Consider the following 24610-nt stretch of genomic DNA (forward strand, 5'->3'; position numbering starts at 1 on the left):
TCACCAAAGAGAAGAGGAAGTTTGCTGTCGATTTTAATGAGAGCAGGTCAGAGCTGTAAGCCTGCACCCTCTTCTTGGAATATTACATTAGGACAATCAGAGCAGTCACTTTTATTACATGTTCTAAAGGCAGCTGAGGGGGAAAAATCTGCATTGGTTGATATTCTAGCTCATAGCTGGGGGGACAAAGTTGTAAGAACACTACCATTGTACAGAGCAGATAGGGGTTTGTGCACATGGGCCTGATTCTGAAACATGCAGAACATTTCTTGCTAGGTGGTGAGTGCCTTCAACTCCATTGGCTTCAGTGGGAGTTGATGATCCAAGTATCCCCTAAAAGTCCAGCCCTCCTCAAAAATGTTCAAGGAACACTAAGTACAATTTAATCTATTACATGATTGTGCAAAATTACTTAACCACATCAAAGCAGTAGTGGCATCATATTCTGGGAACAGACATTGTAAAATGGTTCTCAAATACAAAATGCAATCTTACAGGTGATTTAGTCAGGGGAATGCATCATTGAATACATGTTTCATTTATGCCTCTAAGGTCAAAACAATGGAACCATTATCAGGGACAGAAACTTTAGAACCATTTTCCTCATTAGCTCTGATCATTAGAGGGATATTTATCCATTCAGCAATCTTAATTTTCTTTTTAATCAAAGTTCTTCTGAAAAGAATCCTTACTAAAAATAGAGGGAGGCATTTTGCAAGGGTGAGGAGAAAGATCTTAAAGAGTAATTTCAGAGACATCGTTCAAGCCAATTGCATTATTTTCTTTAGAATAAAAAAAAGTGTTCCAACCCAAACTTTTCCCATTTCCTTCTTCAAACTCCAATCTTTTTTGTGCTACTCAATACAGAAGTTACACTGTGCCTATCCCCAACTTATGGTAATACACTCCTTGGCACTGTTTTAGTGATTCAAAATGTACAATGATACAGTTGGTTGGTTCCGAGAAGCACACATGAGTTTGAATACCTACCTGTATTGTTACCCTTTTTCAACTCAACCGGCTAGTCAAAGTTGGGGGCCTTGGAGGTTGTTCCAGTTGGGAGTAGAAATTGATGATGGAATCCGGTATTTTCTTTGATGTGATCTTGTTTATTTACAAGGGATATACAAAGTCTTGCTTTGCTAGAGGCAGGAGGAACTAAAAACAAAAGGAATAGTCTCTTAGCTCACTGCCCCAGGCTTCTTTCAGCTAATGCCCCAACCCAGAACTTAACTGCTCTCTAGGTTTCTCCCAGGGCCACCCCCTCGTTGTTAGCAGCAGTGTGGCTTTTTTTACTTTACCTCTTAGTTTCTCATCTATCCCCCTAGCTAATCTTTTCCATGCCCACAGACACATACCTCCACCTAGTCAGCACATATGTAAAAACCTTCACCCACATGGTGCTTTTTTTTGGACGTCAGGCCCTGTTTTAGGTGTTTCTCCTTAACTAACTCTTACAGCTGTCTTAAATGAATGGTGCATTCATACCCATCAGTTTCAATGAGATTTTAACCCAACCCTTAATAAGGTTTAACCTAGCTCATAACAGTTCTTCATCCAAATTATCCAATCCAATTAAAGCTGGTAAAATTGACTGAAAAACTCTCAAGACTGGGCTTTCTTGAGTGTTTTTTGATACAGGTCAAACATACTGTTTCAGAAAAGCCCCTCATAGCATGAAAACAGCCTTTCCATAATACAGAACCAGTCTTTTTGTTGTGCTTAGGCTCTATTAACCTGATTCTGTATGGGCGAGGAATGCTTGGTGCAAATCCAGGGAATGTGGATTTAAACCACAGCCTTAATTACTATTTGCTCTCCCTTGATTCTGGAGCCATTTAAACTTTGTGCTCACTGTCAAGAGCACCAGTGGGATATTCTGGCAGCTGAGGAAAGCAGAATTGTAAGGGAACACTGGTCACACACCCTTTCCCTGCTATATCCTCTGGCCAGGCATCTGGGAGAGAAGTGGTATAGAGTGGCTCCTCATTGCCTCTGTCTGATCATCTACTCACATAAATTCACTCAGTCACTTAATGACCAGATCCATCTCAGATGCCAGAAATCTCCACAAACCATTAATCATTAAGGGTCCATTGCACTGTTATTCGTGTTATATAATTTGAAGGACCTAAAACAGCTTTGGAAGCTTCACTCAGAGGATTTCTAAGGTGCAACTGAAGAGGATGATTTTAAGTGGCTGAATAGGGGTTGTAGTGTATAGGAATAGAGTAGTATCCCTTTAAAGAGATAGTGACTGCCTCTACTTCAGTGGTTTTCAACCTGTTTTTCATTTGTGTATTCCTAAAAAATTTCAAATTAGATGAGGACCTATTTGGAAATCTTAGACATAGTCTGTGGATCCCCAGAGATCTGTGGACCATAGGGTTGAACACCCCTTCTCTACTCTATTCCTGTGCACTACATTAGTCATGCATGGAACAGGCTGAGTAACCCGACCATGTTTTTCTGCATCTCTGCAGTATACATTTCTTTGGAGAGGAGATAAGTATGAATAAAAAAGCTGGAGTTAGGCCCATCTCTGTTTAAAAGAGGAACGTTTGTTCTTTTTGGAACTTTGTTCTGTGGTGTCCTTGATGCACATTTTAGGCAGAAGATGCTGAATGCTTCTATGTCCTCTTACCACTGAAATGAATAACAAAGCTCCTATAGACTTCCATGGGAGTTGACAACACTCTGCAGATTGCAGAATTTGGCCCTTAAAGCTTTCATATGAGTAGTGTTTGCTTTGCTGGGATCTAATGTTGCAGGCTTTTGTTAAGACCCTTCTCATTCCTTGATTCCATCTGGGTGCTGCAAAACCACTTAATTTAGTGAGTAAAAATATAAGATCCTATGGTGACACACTACTTTTGATTAACAACAGACATGGAGTGTGCAACTTCCAAGAAGTAAGTGTAATATGGTAATAATTCTCTACTCGGATGAATAGGGGTTTTTTGTTTTTATTCAAACCAATTAAATAAATGTGTTCCTCGGCAAAGCCCTGCAGTCCGGAGTGAAATTCTGTATCCGAGTTAATATAAACCCCTAAAAATAAGAGCTCATGGCAGAAGTGCTGACACAGCCTTAGCTACGGCAGCAGAACTATTTGTGCTACTACAATAAAGATTTGATTGTACTTCAGCCGAGAACACCTTGACAATCTTGTTTGGGCTTTGTGATTAGTTTTTAGCACTAGTATGCCATAGCTCAGTAGAACTATGACAGTCGGTTTAGCAGAGGTTTCATGATTACACTGCATGAAGTAATGCTCCTGAAATAGAATCAGTGTGGGTGCAAATAACAAATGAATTGCTAACGCTTCTCAGTGGGTGAAGTCAGTACATTGTTACTCAGATTGTTCTTATTTAAAAGCCCCAGAAATCCTTCTTATGCACTCTTTCTTCGTTAACATAACTGGAGGAAACCCATGATGGCTGCCAACATTATAGAAGCCAATGCCAACAATTTAAAATACAGTATAGCTGAGCAGAAGATAAACTCATAATAACCCACATAAGAGAAAAAAGCAGTTGGAAGGCTGTTAACATTTTATAATTCTATTTCTGACCATATAAAATTAACAAAGCACTTCCCAGAAAAATATTAATTTAGTCCATGAAATATAAAGGTTAGGGGCCAAATTCTGCTCTCAGTCATACCAGTATAAATCCAGATTATCTCCTTTGAAATCAAGTATTTATACTCGTGCAAATGAGAGCAAATTTTGTATATATAGCTAAAGTCCACTCTTCAGAACACAACTTTGACTCCATGGGCAGAATTGGGACTGAAAAATCTACAGTAAAAATAGCATTTCCATTAAGATATCCATGGTATACCTGACTATCTATCAGAGCCCAAATATGGGCTAAAGATACAGAATGTAAAGAGGAAAATGTACACAGAAAGATTAGAAAAGGGCAGTCTTAACAACTCTGATGAATAACTTTTTCTATAATTCACAGAATGGCTGTATCATGTAACAAAGGCCAATCAGGGTGGAAAGTCCCCCTACAAAATACTGCTTTTCAAACTTTTTTTTTTTTTTGCAAAGGGACTTCCCAGTGCAACAAAAATAGCACTCTACTCACACAAGTGCAGGCTGAGAACTTTCCACTTGATTCAAGCACATCACAACAAACTCTGTTTGTGGGTGGTGGAGGAGGGGAACTCCCACTGACAAATAGAAAGTAGGAAGGGGTGGAGCATGGCTCCATCCCCTAATATTCTGGGTACCCAATTAACCCCACTATGACCCCTTTACTACACCACTTCCAAGGCTCTAGTATTACTATCAGAAATACACATCCCACATCAGTTTTGCTCTGGGATTTAAGAAGTCCTGAACAGCTGTTTTAAAGGGCCCTGACTCCCTTTCCTTCACACCAGTCACACCTTCAACTCGACATTTTCCTATCTTTTCTCCCCTTTAAAATCCATCAAAAACAACAGGCCCTCTGAGGCTGCTGTGCGGACAAGAAGGGAGGGGAAGAAAAGGAGCAAGACAAGATCATGAAACCGCAGCGGCAACTGAAGGTTCCCAGTTGAGTCAACAGGAGTCGGCCCCACTTCATATCAGCCACTAGTTGGCGCTGTGGGCGCCTGTAAGTCAGAGAAGCACACCCAGAGCAGAGAGCTCCATGTAATTCAAAAGGAAGGCTTCCCAGGGCAAGCACCAGCCTGTTGCTGGCTCTACAGAGGACCCAGGCTGTGGGGGACGTTCTCTAGGTAAGACAGTGCACTGTGACTCTTGAGTGAACCTCGTTATGGCTCCCCTCTATCCCCTCTCCAGTGGCAGATTGCTTTGGCACGCCCAGTTTCATGTGTACCTTCCTTTCTGATTTCAGTGGTGTGTAGTAATACCTGAGGACTAGATTCTGCGTAATTCTGCTCAGCCCCCAGGCAGGGAGCGGGCCCACAGCTATGGCCTTTCGAGGCTTGTAGCATATGCCCAGCACTGTGCCAGGTCTGCCCTGTGCATCCAGGTCTGCTCTGTGCAGCCGGGACACGGGCTCTTGGGGGGTGAATTGCACCAGTGGTTCTCACCCTTTTTGAGTGACAGCCCCCTTAGTTAACACTAGGTAAAACATGCACCCCACCCTCACCAGCCATAAACACATATAACCCCTATAAACACATAGAATGATAACAATAATAACACTAAATTACATAAATAATAATAATACATTTCTCTTACTTGAGAAAGAAGCTAAGCATTCCTGGGCACAGCTGCCACTGCACGCCCCGTGTGGCCCCGGCGGGTAATGGTGGCTGGCAGGCTAGCCGGGGCTGCTCCAGGTTCCCACTGGCGTGGGGCTGCTCCATTCCAGCTGGGCACCTAGCTGGTTTGGCGCTGAAGGGGGTCTGTTTATCCACTCCAGCCGGCATGGAGCTAGGGGTTTCTGCTCCCTCAGGGGGGCTGCTTCTTCGCTCTGGCTGGCTCAGGGGCAGTTCCTCCTCTCTTGCCCACACAGAGCTCAGGGGGAGTTGTGCCTGGCTGGCGTGGGTCTCGGGGGCTGCTTCGCCTCTCCACCTGGCAGAGACCCCCTGTACACCTCCCTGAGGGGGTCACACTGTTGAATTCCACTGCTGTGTTGCAAGGAGAGCACAGTCCCTGAGCTTCACTGAGTTCAAGGTCTGCAAAGGCTGCCCCTTCTTCAGGACACATAAGGTGGGGAAGTTTGTCAAGAAGGCCAATATATCTGTTGCTTTCAGGGCAGATGTTGGGAGTGCAATCCTGATCTGAAACTAGCTGCAAATATCTGTTAGGTGCAATAGTATTAAGAAGGTGAAGCAAACTTTTTGAAAACGCACTTGGAAGAAAAACAGTTGTAGATTTAAAGATGAGGATGAACATTGCGATTCTTCAAACAAATTTTCATGGCTGGTTTGTGTGGGTTTTTTTTTTTTTTTTTTTAAACTGTGTTAATATAAATTCTTGTGAAATCTGCCCTGAAAGTCCTCTTTGTCCCTAGAAGAGAGAGAATACTGGTACAAGGTGTGTGAAAGCTTCTCCAGGACTGTCCCGCCAGTATGCCTCAATTCTCACCTAAAGGGCCTACTACTAGCAGCTCATTCTCCAGGCATACCCATTCAGTCTTTGGTCTTTCTTGTTGGGACTCTAACAAGATTTCTGATTCGGGTGGTGTTTGTTGTGTGGTCACTTGTCTACTCACAACTGGACACAGACCACCAAATTCATTTCCAATAAATCACCAAAATAATACTTTAGGCTGTTGGACCTTTGGGCTTCTTCTGGTCATTAACATACTTGAATCCCTGATGGGAAACCTTTATAGATTGTGAGCAGTGACTAGGGGGGAAGGAGAGATGGACTCTGAAGTATGTCTAAAAGATGAAGTTGATTGTGCTCCTCTCACAACCCTCCTATGTAGGGACAAACAACTAAGAGGACTGTGCCTTTCTTAGATAGTCTGTTTGGTGTCATCTTAAGGCGGTGCAGAATTATGTTGCCCCAACCCAGGGTTGTGGCTTAAAAGTCATAATCAAGCCTGTATAATTACATAGAAAATAATAAGTTTTCTACATATTTTTGAAACATCCAATGAGATTTTTACAGAATTAAATCCCTGCCACAGAATTCTGTAGGACAGTTAAAAAAAATCTATATTAAGAATATCTGTGTTTTTTAAATTCTGTTGCTTTCTTCAGAGTAATTTCTATAGAACCTGTTGTTTTCATTCTTGTTGTAAAAGACTTTTCTATAATTATTGATTGGGGAAGATGTCTGGTCCAGGGACTTCAGTGGAGAGTTTAGACATACTTGTTGTGCTGGAAATATTTCTTCTTCTCTGTGTGTCAAGCCTGTGGTATAAAAATATCTACTGCTGGAAAACTGAGTAGGTTATTTTGATTGATTTAAACACTATCCTGTCTGTGTGTTTGATTTATAGTTCAGAATATCACAGAAGCATGCCATAGCCCATTGTGGGTTCTGAATAAATCAACAATATGCAACATTTTCATGTATTCATGTCTGTTTTGCATATGTGTAAATTTTTAGGGTACTCTATTCTATGCACTATGTAGCTTGAGAGAATAATAGAGACAGTTGAGAGAACGCAGAAGACCCAAGACCAGGTCTGCTAGAGAGCATATGGTGTTTCTGGTCTTTGGCATATGTAATTGTGTCCATAAGAATTGTGCTAGAAAATGTAGCAAATCAATTTGCATATGGTGATGCTGATGAATCTTTCCGGTGGTTAGAGATCATATCCTTGGCTACAGGAAAGAATATTAAACTGACTTTTTGAGGAAGAAATGGGAAAACCCTTTATTTTTGGCAGGCCTTAAGTCAGGTAATACTAAGCTATATCCAAAGTTCAAGCAATGACTGAAGTAAAAAAGTACATATTGACCAAAATTTTCAATCTTGGGAAGTCATTGAGAGGCACAGGCGTGACCCCGGGTAGTCAAACATTCAAATCTGTGACTTACAATAAAAATATGGCGCACCCATATTTTGTTGCATGTCACTTTATAATTGACAGATTTATAAAGCTTTTAACAGTAGAACCTGTTTTTAAGGATATTCTCTCGCTGTGACAAATAAATAAACCTGTTGTCAATTTATGACAGCTCAACTATGTGTTTGTGGGTGGGTGGCGGCCTGTTACAGATTGTAGAGCAGATTTATTTGGATCCCACAGTGGGAGACGATCCTTAAAAGCAGGTTTTATCATTGGAAAAACATCGTCATCTTTTTCCTGTAGCTTGACATGTAACAGAACACGTGTGTTCTGTGTTTTGGTCATTTAGGGTCTGGCTTGACGTGGGTCCTTGCCCAGGATATTATGGACCTAGGTCAGCTTGGGGGGCACTTTAGGGGAGGGGAGAAGGGTCGCAGCCTTGGCTGCCCCAAACACAATTCATTGCAGTTTTGTCCCCCACCTCCAACACACACACCAGCAACCCCCACAGTTAACACTGGCTGCTCCCTCCATCTCCCATCTCAGGGCTGCTGCAGCTGGCCTCCTGCTCTGCTGGAGCTCAAAGACTCTTAAGTGCACGTTGTTCTATTTTAGTTCTAGGCCTCCGGTTCCTCACCTTCAGGACGCAGTGAGGAGCCTCAGACGTGAGCAAAGAAGCTGCCCAGCAGCCAGTAGGGGATTTCAGATAGGGGGAAGGGAGAAGAGAGGAGGAGTTGCTCCACTGAGCCAGCACTTTATCCACAGCAGGGGAGGGGGCAGCACAAAGAGCCCAGAGTTGGCTTATCAACCTCTCCCCTGTTTCCCCTTCCCAAATAATGTATGAGCTCAGTTCAGCCCTCTGACCAAAATCTATTGGCAGCTCCTCTGTGCCCCTCCCACACTCCTTCCTGTTTCATAACAGTCAGGGGAGCTCCTGGAGAGGGGCAAGGGGCCCAGAAGTGTTGTGGCATGTCCCGCACTGCCAACAGGCAGCCCCTGTCTCAGGGAAAACCTATTTGGGACACAATGCAGTGGGGCAAGAATACTGAACTGGCTGCAGTGTGGAATGCATCATATTCAATGTACAGTTGAGAACTTGGTGCAGGTGCTTGGCACCTCTGGAAATCAGACCCAGTTTGATTTAGGTGCCTAATTTTAGAACTCAAGTTGGAAAAGTTGCTCATTGTATGGGATCAATTATCTGGACCATCAGAGCCACCCCCAAGCATTGCTGACTTCAGGTAGTGTGGCTCTAGGAACTCTTGCTAAGGTCCAGTAGCCTCTAGTTTATTCCTAATTTTGGAGAAAGCTGATTGATAAGGACATCCTTCCAGGTTTCTTTCCACTCTTCTTCTGGTCATGCTGTGTGACTGGTTTAAAGTTAGTGATGAAAGAATTGCAAATGTTTCAAAAGTTTTACTGGAGAAATCACCCCAAAATGTTAATGTTGAAGTGCTAATCAGAGGTTGCTGAATTTTTTTCAGAACTGGGGTGGAAATTGGGAAAGAAAAGGAATTTTTGTTGTAATTTTCCTGTACTTCCCATTTCAGGGCTAGAAAGAGATATGAACAGCCTTTCTCACTGTCAGAATGACATCTGTTGACCCAAATGCTTACTGTAACAAAAGAGTGTAGCTATTTCTTAGTAGAGGATAATCATTAGATATGATGCCATCAAATTAATCCTTATTTTGCTTCTGTCTGATCTCAGGGCTAAGAGTTGTCTCCCTGATCCCTCTAAGACGCTACAACAACATACTTCATGGGTGTTAATTAATCAGGGAAGAAGTCTAAAGTTACTATTACTTGGATTATCAACAAAATGTGAGGAGGGAAATTGATGAAAACAAGTTTTATTCATATGTCTAACACTAACTATGTGTTATGTACAGGTAACACACAGGATTATAAACAGGATATGTAAACAATGTATGGAATATAATAAGATAATATATATACACACACACACGATACAATGTTGTTTTGATATATATAATGATATTAGGGGTTTTTTTGGTTTATAAGAATTATTCTGTTACAATATCTTATCTGTCCTAAGATTTAGGGAAGGTCTCACCAAAAGCCACCGTTCAGAGGCTCATTTCCTCCAGTGATCTCAAGAGAAAGTGAATAAGCTACAGATCCCTAGTCTGAAATTCAGAGGGTCTTTTTTCTCTTCCACCAGTGAATCTGAGCGACCATCAGCACAACTTCCTGTCCTAGACTCCCAAGCCAGAGTAAATGCACAGCCTTCCAGTGTAGCCTCCAACTGCCAAGTCTGGGCAACCACATCCATCCAGTGTGATTTCCATCCCTTGAAACCAGAGCCAGTGTAAATACACTGTCTTTCAGCTTGCCTTCCAGTCCATCTGATTCTGGATCAGGTGGGGACATCAAGGAAAAAGAGATGTTAGAATGTTCATCACTAAGTTGCCAGAGAGACACTATTTAAATTCTGTGGCCCCCTGCAGACCATTGTTACCTTGTTCTCAAGAAATCTCCAGAAATTCTGTTCCTATCTGGAACTAGCAAATACTAAAAATCCTTATAAGAAAAAAATACAGTATTTCTCTAGGAGACCACAGTTATGGTAAGCTGTAGTGTTTGACAACTTGCTGCAATATACTTCATTAATATTTAATGTAAGGATGCACTACAGAAAGGAGTGATGATCAATAATTGCGGGTTGGAGAAGAAAGCTGACAGTTTGGTGGGGGTTTTTTTAACTTCTGGGTTTCATTCAAATTGTGTGTGAAAATTCTTATTTTAACTACTTCCCCCAACTCACAATCCCAGTCTCCTTTAAAATGGTGTTGAAGGCACTCGGAGAAAAGCTGCAGGGGGGGTTCCATCACTCTTAGCTGAGAGGGAAAGTATGAAATTAATAGAGAAAGGAATTTTATTTTCCAGCTTTTAAAGGGGGGCAAAGGCATTGCAAACAATAGAGATTAAATAGAAAATTAGATTTAACAAAATACTTGACAGCCTCTCTTCTGCTTTCATTGTAATGTGCGACACAAGCTAAAAGAGGGGGCAAGAGGTAATCTTTGTTCTGCTGTTTGTTTTTAATATGATCATGTTTTTGGCTCCCACCTACATCTGACTCTTGAGTAAATGCTGCTTGTATCATTCAGAAACACACCTCATTATCTCATGTTAAATGTTTAGCTGCTAGAAAACCAACTGTGGTGGATAGTATGCCTCTGAGGTTATGGCATACAGGAAAGATTTAAGATCAGAATATATTTGCAATCAATGATCGTACTGTCTGCTAATCTATTATTATGCCTCTTGTCTTGTTCTTAGGCATAACCTTTAAGGCAGATCTGCACTGGGGGCTAAATTTTACACAACTAGTTTAACTATTACTGCTCTACTGTTTATCTCAAATGTGCTCATTTGTGCTTAGTTGGCAAAATAGTCTAACAAAACATATAAAGAGAGATTGAGATTAGTGAGCATTTTTTAAGCTTTCTTCATGTGGAAAATGGAGGCTCATTTGAAAGCCATACAGCTTAATTTGGGGATTGGGGAGGGGAAGAAATGAGTTTTAGTTCTCTGAGCCTTGTTTTCAGGAACTGAAAAGCTAGGTCCAGGTTTCAATGCATCATTCTTGAAGCACTGAACAAAATCATTCTTTGTTCTTCAGTGAAACTTATCTGCAGAGGAGCTGCATTACTTCCTGTGAAATACAGCCTTGCAGATGTGCTTCTCTAGGAATCACTCTGCTTCTGTGTCCTTTGGTCGAGTCGTCAAGAATAGGCACTTTGTGCTGGAGTGAAAATGATGCTACTTTGCCTGTTCCCAGCTGAGATTGAGCCCTTCTCACCAAACCGGCAAGACTTCCTGCTAGTTATTCTGTTATTTGTTTGTTTTGCAGTGAAATGGGATATCACTCACTCAAATCAAAGTCTTACCCATTCAGATCTTGGAACAACAGGCAGCAAATTCACAAGCAAGTGCAATTTGAACTAGTAATATAAATACATAAAACTAGAAAATATGTAAAGGAAGCTGTCAAGGGCTGCTGGGAGTGTGAATGTGCTATGCAATAATTAAATAATTTAGCTCAGAAAAACCTGAGATTAGTGTTCAGGTGGAAGCTTGTTCCATTTTTAAGAAGCCAGAAAATATGAAAATTAATTGCAGGAAATTAAGGCTTTAAGTGGTAAGGTTATGTAAACCAGAATAGAAATTGATTTCATAATAGTGCTTTGCATACTCAAAGAATCCCTAAGTGCTTTATGGTTTAAATATGGGTAGTACAGTAATTGTGTGGTGAAACAAATCAGCTGTTATGCTCTGAACAATAGTTCACCGGATCTTTGACTTCACATTGGGCTAAATTTTGCCCTTGTGCATCGATGTTTCGCTTACATCACTGTTATTGGATCATGTCCGTGTTGTGCTAGGTGCTGTACAAACAGATATAAACAATATTCCTCTCCCAAAGAACGAACAGTCTAAGAAAATAAGCAACATATAGAGGGTGATTGAGACAGACACTCAAATATGCATTCCTATATTCTTTGTAATTACAAAAAAATCAAGTAAGTAAATACTAAATTCTCCAATTGCCATTAAGCCTGTCCTGTTGAGGACTTTTTATGCTGAGCAGCAGTGCTGAATTAAAGAATTTTGTGGCCCTGTGCACTATGGCTATTGGGGGATCCCCTCACATCTTCCCTAACCCTGGGAGAGAGGAGGGTCAGGTCCCGACCCTGGGGAATGGGAGGCCCTGGAGAAGGGGTTGGAAAGTGAGTCTGTTTCTTACCCACTCCACAGCAATGCCTGTCCCGCGGGGTTGGTCTGGCTCCCTGCTCTGGCCTTTTGGCTCTTTCCACAGCATACAGGCAGAAACCTCCCACTGTTACACTCTGCCATGGTCCTAGGCCTGAGTTATTTTGCCCCTGTGTGTTTTTGAGTTTGTTTTCCCCCCTGTCAGTGTTCAAAGGGCCCCACTGAAATGAGGGCCCAGCGGAAATGCCTTAGTGCACACGGGTTAATCTGGGCCTGTTGTGCAATGCCCCCAATTTGCAGTATTTCAGCCTAGTCTAAGTGGCATGCTGTTCCGAAAAAAAAGGTAAATAAGTTACTCACTTCACTGATTCAGATGCCACAAATTTTTGCATTTTCTACTACATGATTTTACAGCATATACCAGCCAGGCTTTATACTTGCAGAGCTGGCTATAGTTAAGGCTGCACACAAAAAGTTTATGAACAAAGTTGTATGTACTCTCTGGCAAGTTGGAGCTAAATTCTGTGGTCAGTGTTCCCAAACTTTCAGAAATATTTTCCTTTGCCCTCAGAGGAAATCTGGCATTTTTCAGATAAAATGAATTTCCCAAACCAAAGTTACAAGGGGAGCTAAAATGGGTCTCTGTAATAGAAGCTAACTGTAACCATTATGAAGAATTATGAAAGTGAATAGTGCAAAAATACAGGTACAAGATACAATTGTGTAATGTATTAAAGACTGCATCATAACATATAGCGAATGGGGGAGTTCATGTTTTGCTTTTTTAACTTGGGTGTCTTTTTCCTTTTGTGTGATAAACTGTACTCTCTTAATGTTAATATTGGACTATTGTAGATGGGGCACTTCCCATTATAAGACTCTGTTTTCAGTTGCCTACAACTTTACCAAACTTTAACTGTTAGGGTTGAAATTTTCTATGCTGGGTGTCTGCCTCAGGCTGAATGTTTTGAAAAAATCAGGAAAATAGTTCAAGAGACCAAGATAAGGGGGAAAGTATAATCATTCCCACGTTAAAAATTTCAGGCAACCTTTTCTTTGAGAAGCTCTAGCACACCCTGAACATTTGGCGGGGGAGGGATGGCCTTTGTGTCAGCGATGTGCCCTTTTGCTGTCCCCAGGAAAATTCAATCAAACTTGGCTGAGTTATAAGCCTTTGAACAATGGCCATTTGTGCACAGTGGGTAAAGATTTTCTAGAGCTTCACAGCTAAATTCCCAGAAGATTCCATCTGCATGGGGTGTGCTCCAGGGTGAGCAGGACTTTCCCAGCAATTTCACCTTTGGGTTCCTGCAGGATGGTATAGTTCTGGGCACTGAAATTGAGAGCAGGAAGTCTGTCTTGCTGGTACTTTGATGACCTCCCCGTTGGGCCCAGGGAGCATGAGGGAGGAAGTGTCCTAATCCAAATGCAGAAGGGATAAAAGCTGGAATTTGGGCAGGGTGGGGGCCGGAGGGAGAGTCAGGCAGACTACATTGGGATAAGAAGCCTGGAGGCAGGAGAGAGGGAAACTGTGAGTAGGGGTGCAAGGAGACTGGGAGCCAGGGAAGATTGGGAATGGCTGGGCAAGGAGACTGGGGCTGGGATAATAAACCTAAGTGGCGGTGTTTGGGAATGTCTGTCTGAGGAGAATGGGACTGGGAGCAGGAGCCAGGGGTGGGAAAGGAACAGAACTGTGGCAGGGACAGGTTGAAGGCTATGGGGCAGAAGAGCTTCTGCCCATTAGAGCACAGTCCTCTTCAGAGCAGGCAATGGAACCCAAGGTTCCTGAATCACCCCATTCCTCTGCTGTCAGCAAACATCTGAAACCCGCCGGCAAAGTGTCCCATCCTCTCCTAGTGCAATCTACACAGAAGATAACAACCTACTATGCTATCAGTTAGGATTAGCTCAAGAAGCAGAGGTCTGTGTGGTGAATCTAAAGATTCCAACCCTGCTCGTGACCTATGTGGGTGTCAATATGATACCGCATGATGGAATTCCTGTTTTTTTCACTTTAATTTTTTATTAGGTTTGCTGGATATTTTATGTCAGTGTATGGTCAAAGACTGTTCAAGCCTTTTTACGCTCCCTGGTGTGTAGCATTTGCTGCGTTCTTTAATATTACGCTGTCCTAGGCATTTTTTCCAATAAGACTTTTGGCTCATATTTGTGTTTTATGACATTTTTGATAAATATTGTCTGGGATAATCCACTGTGAAATAATCTTTTGGATTATCCATTGGAGTCCTGGTCTTCTAGGAAAAACATAAATATGCTCCAGATAATGCTGTTCCCCTTTAGGAAGAAGATCAGTGTACCATCAGGTAAAGCAATTAAAAGAAGGAACCTGTTCTGTGTTTTTAAGCCAAAATGAGGCACATTGACCAGAATAAACTCAATATTGATTGACCCAGTGTGCTTCAAAATTGTTCATCTGCATTTGTGAAAGGATAAAATTAGAAATTAAGTTTGCAATCTGCTCGAATACTGTGGGTCTGAAAGTTCAACTCAGATGTTATAGGGCTTATGTTTTACACAGGTGCAACTGCTGAGAGAAAATCAGAGAGAGCAAAATTCTAATGAAACAATGCATTCTGTCTCTGTTTGTATGCAAATATATATAATGTGCATGCCATAGAATGGGCATTTATTTCTGACAGTCTAGTTCAGGAAGACTGTTCTTCTGTTTCTAGTACGTTAGCACAGGCTTCCCTGTAGCTATACAAACATGCTTCACCTTTGAAAAATAGTGGATTAAATTACAGCAGAGAGAGGCTTATGAACTTGAACTAAAAAATAATTCAAAGGATCACAAAACCTCATTGTGGTTTACCTATCCATATTTTGGCTTACACACTTTTTTTTTCTTCCAAGAATGAGAATCTGCCCCTGTTGGTAAATTATTTGTGGGGCATAGGCATGCTAGTGCTTTATTTCCCATCTCAAGATAAAATGGCACCAGTTATTTATATTGCATTCTCTGTTTACAGTGGTGATAAAATGTGTGCCTTATTTTAGGGTCTAAAGTTGCACGAATATGATATAGGTAAAACCCAAAGTCTGGTTCAGATAAACCCCAAAACTGGGTTGCTTATCGAACTGTAGGCAAATTATTTGCGAAACTGAGTAACAGAATAGATGACTCTGTCTAGTTCTGTCTGGGAACAAAATTGGAAGCACCAGTGCACAAGTGCAAACAATTAAAAATTTAATTTAAAGTTAGACAGACTTTCTTTGGACATCAAAAAGGGTTTGGATGATGTGATGGTTAGAGCACTAAATCAGTTGTTGTTTTAGCCAAACTGGCTTGCCTGTCCCTTATTGACCTGCAGCCAGGCTCACCTTATTTATGCTATGCTGTCAAGACCTATTTCCTAAAATTATTATTTTTAACAACGTTTTGCATAATTGTTTGAGAGAATCTAATTCAAGACTCTTTGTATTGGTCTTTCCCAGAATCTGTTACAATACAAGCTAAGTCAAATGATTTTATCTGTGTACAATTCTATCCACTGTTGACAAACTTAAGTTGTATCAGCTCTTTTACTATCTCTTATTTAGCATTAGCTTAATAGTTATTTGGGTTTAAAAAGAATATAAGGAAAGTTATTAGTGCTTATTAATGTGAGGACTATCAGCACTAGTGATACTAATGCATACAACAGACAGATATTGTGCAAGCTTCTCTTGCATAGTTCTTTCTGAGTATCTTATTCCTGGCCTACTATATCCCTGCCATTCTATTTTAGTCCTGAACTTGAATAGCATCCCAATGGCTTCATTAGCTATTCTCTTTTAGCTCTGGATCCTTTTCTGTTGGTTTATTTTTTCTCCATCTGTATTTTTTTCATAATGTATGTTTTGCATTTAGGGGGCGCTTTCCAGCTCTGCTATAATTTTTATGGGCTGACTTTTGACTAGGGATATGTAAACATAAATATTAATCTGTGCGTGTGTGTGTGTGAATTCCTGCAGTTGCCCATGAGGATCAACAAAAATTTGATCATACGGGACTCAGTGCAAACTCAGCTCCTCTATTTGCCTTTCTGGATGGGGCACTCTTCTTAGCTCACTTCTACCCAATGTGGTAAGGCCTTTCCCATTGCTCTTGGGCTTGTATTGCAAGCTATTCTTGGTAAGCCTTGGTCTGCACTCCAGCGATAGGGTTCCCACAGCACAGGCCCATCTGAAAAACCTACTTCAGTCCAGACATTTTGTGTAGGTTTGAAATGTCATGCAATCTATTTACCCAGCCATTGTCCTACAGTACTGTCCTGAAGGTAAGCTACTTTACATTGTCTGCTAATTGTTGGTAATAGTAGATGGCTTACATTGAAGAAATAGGTAGTAGATTTATTAGGCCACAGGTGGCCTCTCTAGTGGACCTGGTATTTGAACTGAATTGAATAAGTTAACAGCACATGTTTCAGGAAGTATTGAGCCACATGAAGCAACTGAGTTTTCTGCAAGACCACTCAAACTATTGTCATGCCACAAATCAACAGAATGCTGCACAAATATGGAGTACAGCATTTCCCCTGCCTGGAGTATCTTGACAAGGCATAGGAGCACAGTTTTAGTAAAGGAGAACAAAGAAGGAATCTTGCTGAGGAATGGAAGGCAGAAGGCAATCTGTGACTCTTCATATCAGTGCTGTCCAGCGTTTTCAGCCTGAGAGATGCACATATTATTTCTAAAATGTCAGGGGGTCGCAATCAATCTTGTGGGGCTGATGTTGTGCCCTGATTTGCTTCCTTTGCGCTGCTCAAGGAGAGGAGAAACCAAACACAACTCCCTGCTGGGGATCCCCCTGGCCTAGGAAAACCCAAGAGGACATGGATCTGAGAAAGCTGACTCTTACATCTCTGTCAATGAAGGCCCGGGCACAGGGGTTGGGAGGGGGAGTGCCAGGGGTTGGGCAGGGAAGTGGCTAGAGTGTGCGGTGCTCAAACTGTCCCTAGCTGGTGAGTAGTCCCCTGGGGACCATAGCCAGCCGTAACAAGCTAGAGCTCTGCTCTTGCTCCAGCTCAGACTCAGGGAGTGACACTGGTTGTTGGTCATGAGCTTTTCCTCCTTTTTTTTTTTTTTTTTTGATGCCTTAGGGAGAGGATCCATCCTTTGCAAGGCACTGCCCCAGGATCAGTCAGAGCCAGTCAAGCTTCTGCCTTGCTGTCCCTGGGGCTTCTGCAGCCCAGTGGGCAAGCTCCCAGCCTTCTCCCCATCATGCAAGGGGCCAGTTCAGACATGTCAGTTTAAAAAGTTGCAGGGGGCAACTCAGGGAACACACTTCCCATTCATAATGCCATGCCCCTTCTCTTCTTCATAAAGTCACCTTCGAAGGCCACCGTGTAGAACCTTCAGAGCCACACATCAGGTGCTCTGTGCCACTCGAGAGCTTGTTGCTCCAATAAAAGATACTACGTCACCCTCCTTCTCTCTCTAGTATCCTAGTACCAATACAACTACAACAGCCCTGCAGTCATGTACTTTATTGACTCATCTTCTCCTAGGCTATTCGGTCTTAGTGCCCTACCGAGGAAATAGTCTGCATATGCCACTGAAGTGGAAATGTAACCCTGTATAGTCTAAGAACAAGCTTGTGGTTTACCAGAATGTTTCTGTTTCATTCTGAGGTTTCCAGCTAACAAGAGAAATTTACCCAGCCCATTTATTGACATTAAATTAAGGGTTACAGTCAACACATAAATCCAGTATTGCTTTACTCTGTAGTTTAAAACACTTTGTCAGCGGCATTGTTGACTATGATGACTCTGCTTGTGTTTGTGCTTGTAGGGTCAAAGCAGCCTGTTGTTAACCTAGATACACATTCCAGCCATTCCTACAGCATAGGCGTCAAAGCCCGTCAGAAATGGTATCAGGACCTTTTCATCACAGAGAACATCTAATTTCAGCCACAGAAGCGAGTTCACTTTACAGATACTCCAGACTGTGTGTCTAGAAAGATAAAAACATACGGCTAGATTCACTCCAGGGCTTACCTTGACTTCTTCCAGCACAGAGGCTTAGGGAAAACCTACTGAGGGGCAAGATTTCAATGGTGTAAAGTGGCCACAATCACCCTTGCATCAAAGGGTAATATGTCTACAAAGCAAAGAATGCCTCCCCTCCCCCCAGCTGGCCCATGCCAGCCAACTCAGGCTCGCAGGTCTCAGGCTGCAGGGTTGTTTCATTGCTGGGTAGACTTCTGGGCCCAGGCTTCTGGAACCCTCCAAAGCCTGGGCTCCAGCCCGAGCCCAGAAGTCTACCCAGCAGTGCAAAAGCCCCACAGCTAAGCCCTGCGAGCCCAAGTCGGCTGGCATGGGACAGCTCTAGGGGGAGGGATGGGCATTCTTTGCTGTGTAGACATACCCTAAGATGTCAAGCCAGCTTAAAACGTGGGCTGCACTGGCCAGGAGGGTGTTATAACCAAGGTGACTGCAGAGTGCACTGGTTTAGCACCTCCTGTCAGCAGCACCCCTTGGGAGAGCTCCAGTGAAGTTCCAGTGGGAGTTATGGGTACAACCCATCTCATCCATGGGAGAATAGGGATGGAAAAACTACCTGACTTTTGTCATGGTGGATTCCTCCACTGAAAAGAGGCTTACTTAGCACCAGGACATGTAATTTATATCTCCCTTTGCTAGTTTTTCTGAATCTGGTCCATGGCCTTTTGATTAAGGAAGATCTATGCTTTTAAACATCTGCATTCCAGTTATAACTCTGTTTATTATTCCATGCAAAGGCTAGTGTTAGTGCATCACTATATGCTGAAATCAAGTTATTAGGATTCAGGAAATTCAGACTTGAGGTGGAAAGCCTGACTGTAACTCTTCTCCCTTGAGCTTAAGGGCTAACACGTGATATTACTATAAATTTCAATTAATACAATTTCTAATATCTGCACATTGGAATATCTTGAAACTTCCCATGTGGTACAGTAAATTATAGTATGTCAAGTTTTACATCTTGGTTTGATTTTTAGCTTCAGCCCAAGTTTGAAGAAAATTGACTTTTTAGTAGTTCTAAAGTAATAAAATAATTTATAAACTTGGCACGTTGAAACTTTTTCCTTTTTATTTCCTTTTTTAAAAAATGAGCTTGAACCTAGGCAGACTTGCAGATATTTCTCACTAAAAAAATAACCTCCAGGCTGGGACTAAGCATGGAAAATTTCAGCTCCAAAGGTATTTTTTTAATCAAAGTTATTGAGTATCTGAAAAGAGATTTATAGTAAAGCTGCTTCCAAAGTGGACGGGTGCTCTGCTATCCCAAAGGCAGTTAAAATAGCTGAGACTATCATAGTCCCCATTGAAGTCAATGGGATTTTGCCATCAGAGAATTTGGCCCTATCTTCTAGGACCCTTTGAATACACTGTGCTCAGAGACTAACCAGTGGCATGGATTAAACAAGAGGCTGTATGTTCTGTACATATATCCAGAGTTCAGGCATGCATTATCTTGCTGTATAATGTTCAATAATCCAGAGCGACTGAAATGGATTATCCCAGACTTGCTTGCAAAATTAGTTTACATGCAGCTCAATCCTGCTCAAAGCACTTGGATATGTGAATCCTTGTCTAAGTATTTACCTGTGCTGCTCAGCATACTGGCTGCCGTTCAGGTGGTATCATCAAGAGGATGAGGTCAACATTCACTTTGGAGACCGTGCCTTGAGCAAAGACCAAGCCAGTGACTTGCCTGTGTGCAAGGGGAATGTTAATGGTCCACATATTCATGCCCATAATTTATTTCCTTAATTTCTTCCAATTGGTTTTCATAATACACCTATTATACTAAACGAAAATAGCGTCAGCCAATCATCTGGTTAGACTGCTAACTTGTAAAAGTTAGGACAATATTTAAACCATTAACAAGCCGGCTTTGCATCGCATGGACAGTGCAGTGGAATAATAAAATTGTGTTCTTATGAATGAGGTGATTTCCAATTGGCTGATGCATGAAACAAGTTCATCCTATATATGCCAATTTACCGAGATGTCCAATAATAGTAAAGAGAGCAACTGTTCCACAACTCTGCCAATGTTCATCAGACACAATGACAGTAGCCACATCATTAATCACACGGTATATTAGAAATAAAGTCACTGGAATGGAATGGTGTCAGAGGATAAATGTTTCCCACTTTGAAAATAAACTTCTCAGTTTCACCTCCAATGCTTTTTGATTCCAGTAAATCCTTTGATTTCACCTGGCGTTTACGTACCAATAAGAGACCAATATCCTATGACGAGGGCTTATTCCACAGACCGCTATCTGTTTAGCATATCCTTAAATCTACATGATTACTATGCCAAGACTGCTTCTTTTCCTTAGAGGTTAAATATAAATTGCATACTGAAACTGTGTGACTAGATGTAATTAGCCTTGTTTAGGCACTCTCACTTTAAATTATATTTTAAAATCTATGATGCTTTTCAAGTTACTTAACCTTAAAGAGGTTTAATTGTACATTTATCTTGTTACTTTTAATTTTATTCACAAATAACATTCTAAAGATACTTGATTAGTTTATTCAGTTAGACCAGATGAATCAACATACACACTCATCATGCTTAACAAAACCTACTTTAAAATTATAAACTCCGTGAAGATTGTAATTAAATGTACAGGCAGTCTCTTCTACAACTTTAAGAGAAGATGTCTGACTCTGGGGGTTCCCTCCCCCCCTTTTTTTTCTTTAAGTCTTGTTCCATAAGGATTATAGCTCCCCCACTGTTTGGAAAAGATAATTTCACTTGTAACACTAATAACTTGAGCAGGGAGAAGGCTGGCTCAGTGAATGGAATGCACTTCACTGCACATCTTGGCTTAGTTAGAAATCGGAAACAGATGGTCCTTGCGGCTGGCTTCCCACTCAGGCCTGCTCAGTGCCAGCCTGTGGTCGTTGGCTGGTTGCTGCTGGCACTGTGTGACTTGAACATAGTAGGACAGTGGCAAAAGAAATCAAATCTTTTCCATTGAGCAGCAAACTGTAATGAAATTTGACAGATCTGACATTCTATACCTAACATCTAGTTAGAATATATTAACCTTTTAGTTTTCTTCAGCTCCTCTTGTACTAGTTATGAATCTGCTTATTAGAGTTTTGCTGTGGATTGACTCCTTTGGTAGGGTTACAGAAGAGAATCAGAAGTCTTCTGGATGTCCTCTAAAGTCACAAGCAAAATAAATATTTCACAAGACGAATGAAATACTGGGCTTGTAATTCTTCTCCAAAGAGTTTAAATGTAAAGGATTACAACACAAATATAGGTTTGTAGATTTCTGTGGTATTTCCTGTTAGGAGGAAAAAAATCAATAGCAAGGTGAGAGTAAAACTGTTGTGAGTATTTGGAGTAAACTCTGTTTTCACTACCTAAATAATGTATTTTTAGCCTCATATAACTTTGTCTGCATGTTGGGGAAAATTCCTTAATTATTTACACTTTTATATTTTCTGTCTTTCCTCCTGCATCGAGTAGTCCATTTGACCTTAGTGAGGCTACTCACAGTTGAAAGCATCATGCCTGATAGTAGGTGTTTGCAGGATTGGAACCTAAGGCATTGTAATTAGCACTTGTCCAGTAATTTAATTGGCTGTGATTTAGGCCCTGATCCAGCACATGCTTAAAGTTAAGAACATATTATAAGTGCTCTGCCGAATTGGGGCCTTAGATGAGACCTGGTATGTTACAGAAGATATTCCGTTGTGTCAGAGCTAACAATAAATCTGCTTACACTTCTTAACGCACTGGGGGGAATTTTTAATTGATTTTAAACCCTGAAACAAGGTTTTCCTTCCATTTTCTCTCTCTCCTCCTACTTGTGAAGTCATGATACTGCATCTCTGATATCAGTCTGACTCCATAGTAACAGACTATGTAAGAAACAGAGGTTTATGACTCCAATTGAGGATTAGGCAGGAGGAAAATCTGGGTGACAGGAAGATGAGGAGTGGTGGTGGAGAGGAAGAATTACAGCTAAAGGGTCATATGTACAGAGTAAAATTACAGGTAAAGGATCAGAAGCACAGAGTAAAATGAGACCTGTCAGTAGCTGGGGAAGAATCCTCAACCTCACCCTGGCGAGGCCCACAAATTAGCTATGTGGATTTTAGGCAGCTTTACAGCATCCTGAAGTCTCCGACAAGGGCTTCAACTGTTGCACTCATTTTGGCCAATGGATCCATTTAGCTGCAGAAATAATGGCCCCATGCTGCATCACTCCATGTTTGCGCCTTTAGCTACAGCAGGGCCTGTTGACTGAAGCCAGGATTATAGGATTTCCAAAAGCTAGAACATACACTTGTTGTCAGTGGCTTTGCATGAGTTCAGAGGTTGTCCAAAAATCCACTATCTGCTCTGACGTGGCACTTTAACTAATTGCCATGGTTAAAGATTAGGAAATCCTTTTTGTAACACATCTAAATTAAGATGATGCTGGGAAAACAGCTCCAAAATTAGAAGCAGATTTTAAAATATGCTATTACACTTTAAGAATTAAAGCTTCCAACTAATTGCAGCTAAAGAGGTATGAGAAAATAAAGAAAGGGTTAATGGGCAATAGAGACCATATACAATAAGTAGATAATGTAGTATATACATTAGTAGGATCTTAATGAAGTAAGTATCTATTACTGGGAGCTGCATGCATCTGGAATGGTACTACCTAGTTCCTTTTACCAGTGTGAATATTAGAAACCAATGTTGGGAGAAACTGCCCAATGTTCTCAGTCAGTTTCCAATAGAATCATAGAATATTAGAGTTGTAAGGGACCCAGTTTAAGATACTCATCTGAATCAATGTATTTTGTTAGCCTGTTGTAGCATTCTTTCCTGGTTTTGTGCTTGTGATAGTGGCAAAGACCTCATCAGAATGTACTGCAGAGTGTAGATACTCAGGAGATATTCAAGCTGTTTGTGCTGTAGCAGGTAGCCCTGCTCAACAATTAAGGCAAACTATCTTTGGATAGTTGGCTACATCTCCACTATGAAGCCAGAAAGTGGTTGGCAAGTACCTGTTAGAAAACAAATCAGTAGTTTGGCAGCCCCCAGATACATGACTGATATTTCATGTAGGAAATTGACGAGGTGTTTGTATCACCAGTACTTTTATTTTGCCACTGTGTCCCTACAGATGAACGCATAGTACTTAGTTTTTCCTCCCTGCAGAACAAATCTAGGTTAAAAACAAACCTCTTTGTGGTTTATTATTGTTCTGAAGGCATCATTTTATCCTTGGAGCATTCACATGCAGTGTTCTGCAGAATGCTGTTGACCAGAGTTAAATTCAAAACATGTAGCCATTTTCTTGTGTGTGGCTTTTTTTCTGATTGAAGGGAAACTATTTAGATGTTGGTTTCCAAAACGGCATCTGCCAGCAATCAAAGGGAAAAATTGCATAAAACAAATGCAATTGTTTGGAGTAGCATTTCCTGGCTCATGTTAAATGCTTGATTTGCTCCCCATTATGCTCACCAAATAATTTTATTTTCCACAATAATTGCAATATTTAACATGTATTTAATCTTGTTTTAATATCAACAGCCCACTTATGAAAGAAGTAATTGCTCTATGCTAGAAGACCCTCCACTGCCATCCTCATAAAAAAAAATAGCAAAGTTAACTGCACTTAATTGCTTGGGATTTAAAACACTACCATCCAATAACAATGATCATGTCTTTGCATAAAACTACTATACCGTCTGGAAGAAAATGATTTCATGCTTCTGTCATTCATAAAGTAAAATCTGCATCCGTTTTTTAACGACTGTTTATTTGGTGTGTTTTAAAGAAAAGTTTTTTATAGGCTTAGGTAGACCTAAGTGCTATTAAAGCAGTGGTTACATAGGAATACAGGCAAACATTGTCAGTATATGTATTACCTTATAAGGCCACGTAAAATGATATAAGCAGGAATATGAGGTTTGTCGGAATTGTTTCATGGAAAGACACAAAGCAGTTCTGGCTCTCTAATAATAAATTAGTAATAAGAAGGGTGGGCAGGTTGTTTGATTTGAGAGATGTAGAAAAGAAGGCAGAATGAAATTGAATCTGACACTGGTTCAGGCTGACTGTTGTTTAATCATTTTACTTTATATTTTGCATGATTATTTTGAGGAATAATGCTTTCACTAAGCAATGAGGAGTAGCATTAACAAAGCTGAAGTAACACAACACAATAAATGTTTTGGCTGGCCAGTACAGGGACAGTTCCTGGCAGGGTGTCCATTTTCTTCCTGGACCCTAACTACAACTTAACACTTCCCATGCTAGTCAGACCCTTTCCTTAAATAGAGTTGATACTGTCCCTGCAGTCCAGACTGATAAAGCACATTGGGGTGCTGTACAGATGACATGTTAATATATTTTTAATTCCGTCCAAACATATTGTTAAGGTTGGCATCAGGAGGAGGGAAAATAAAGACCAGCTCTT

At 41.1% G+C, this 24610-nt stretch overlaps 1 long non-coding RNA gene across 1 annotated transcript in view; it reads left to right on the forward strand.

Moving 5' to 3' along the window:
* The first annotated feature begins 4562 nt into the window (after positions 1 to 4562).
* Positions 4563 to 24610, forward strand: part of LOC137145054 (uncharacterized) — a 28442-nt gene continuing 8394 nt past the window's right edge. Inside the window, exon 1 of the long non-coding RNA XR_010917553.1 lies at positions 4563 to 4734. This is a non-coding gene — a long non-coding RNA (uncharacterized lncRNA). The remainder of the gene's footprint in view (positions 4735 to 24610) is intronic.

Source organism: Emydura macquarii, unplaced genomic scaffold (genome assembly GCF_026122565.2).
Source record: "Emydura macquarii macquarii isolate MOO-44397 ecotype Brisbane River unplaced genomic scaffold, CSIRO-AGI_Emac_v2 contig_3506, whole genome shotgun sequence".
In the NCBI taxonomy this organism is placed as follows: domain Eukaryota; kingdom Metazoa; phylum Chordata; order Testudines; family Chelidae; genus Emydura; species Emydura macquarii.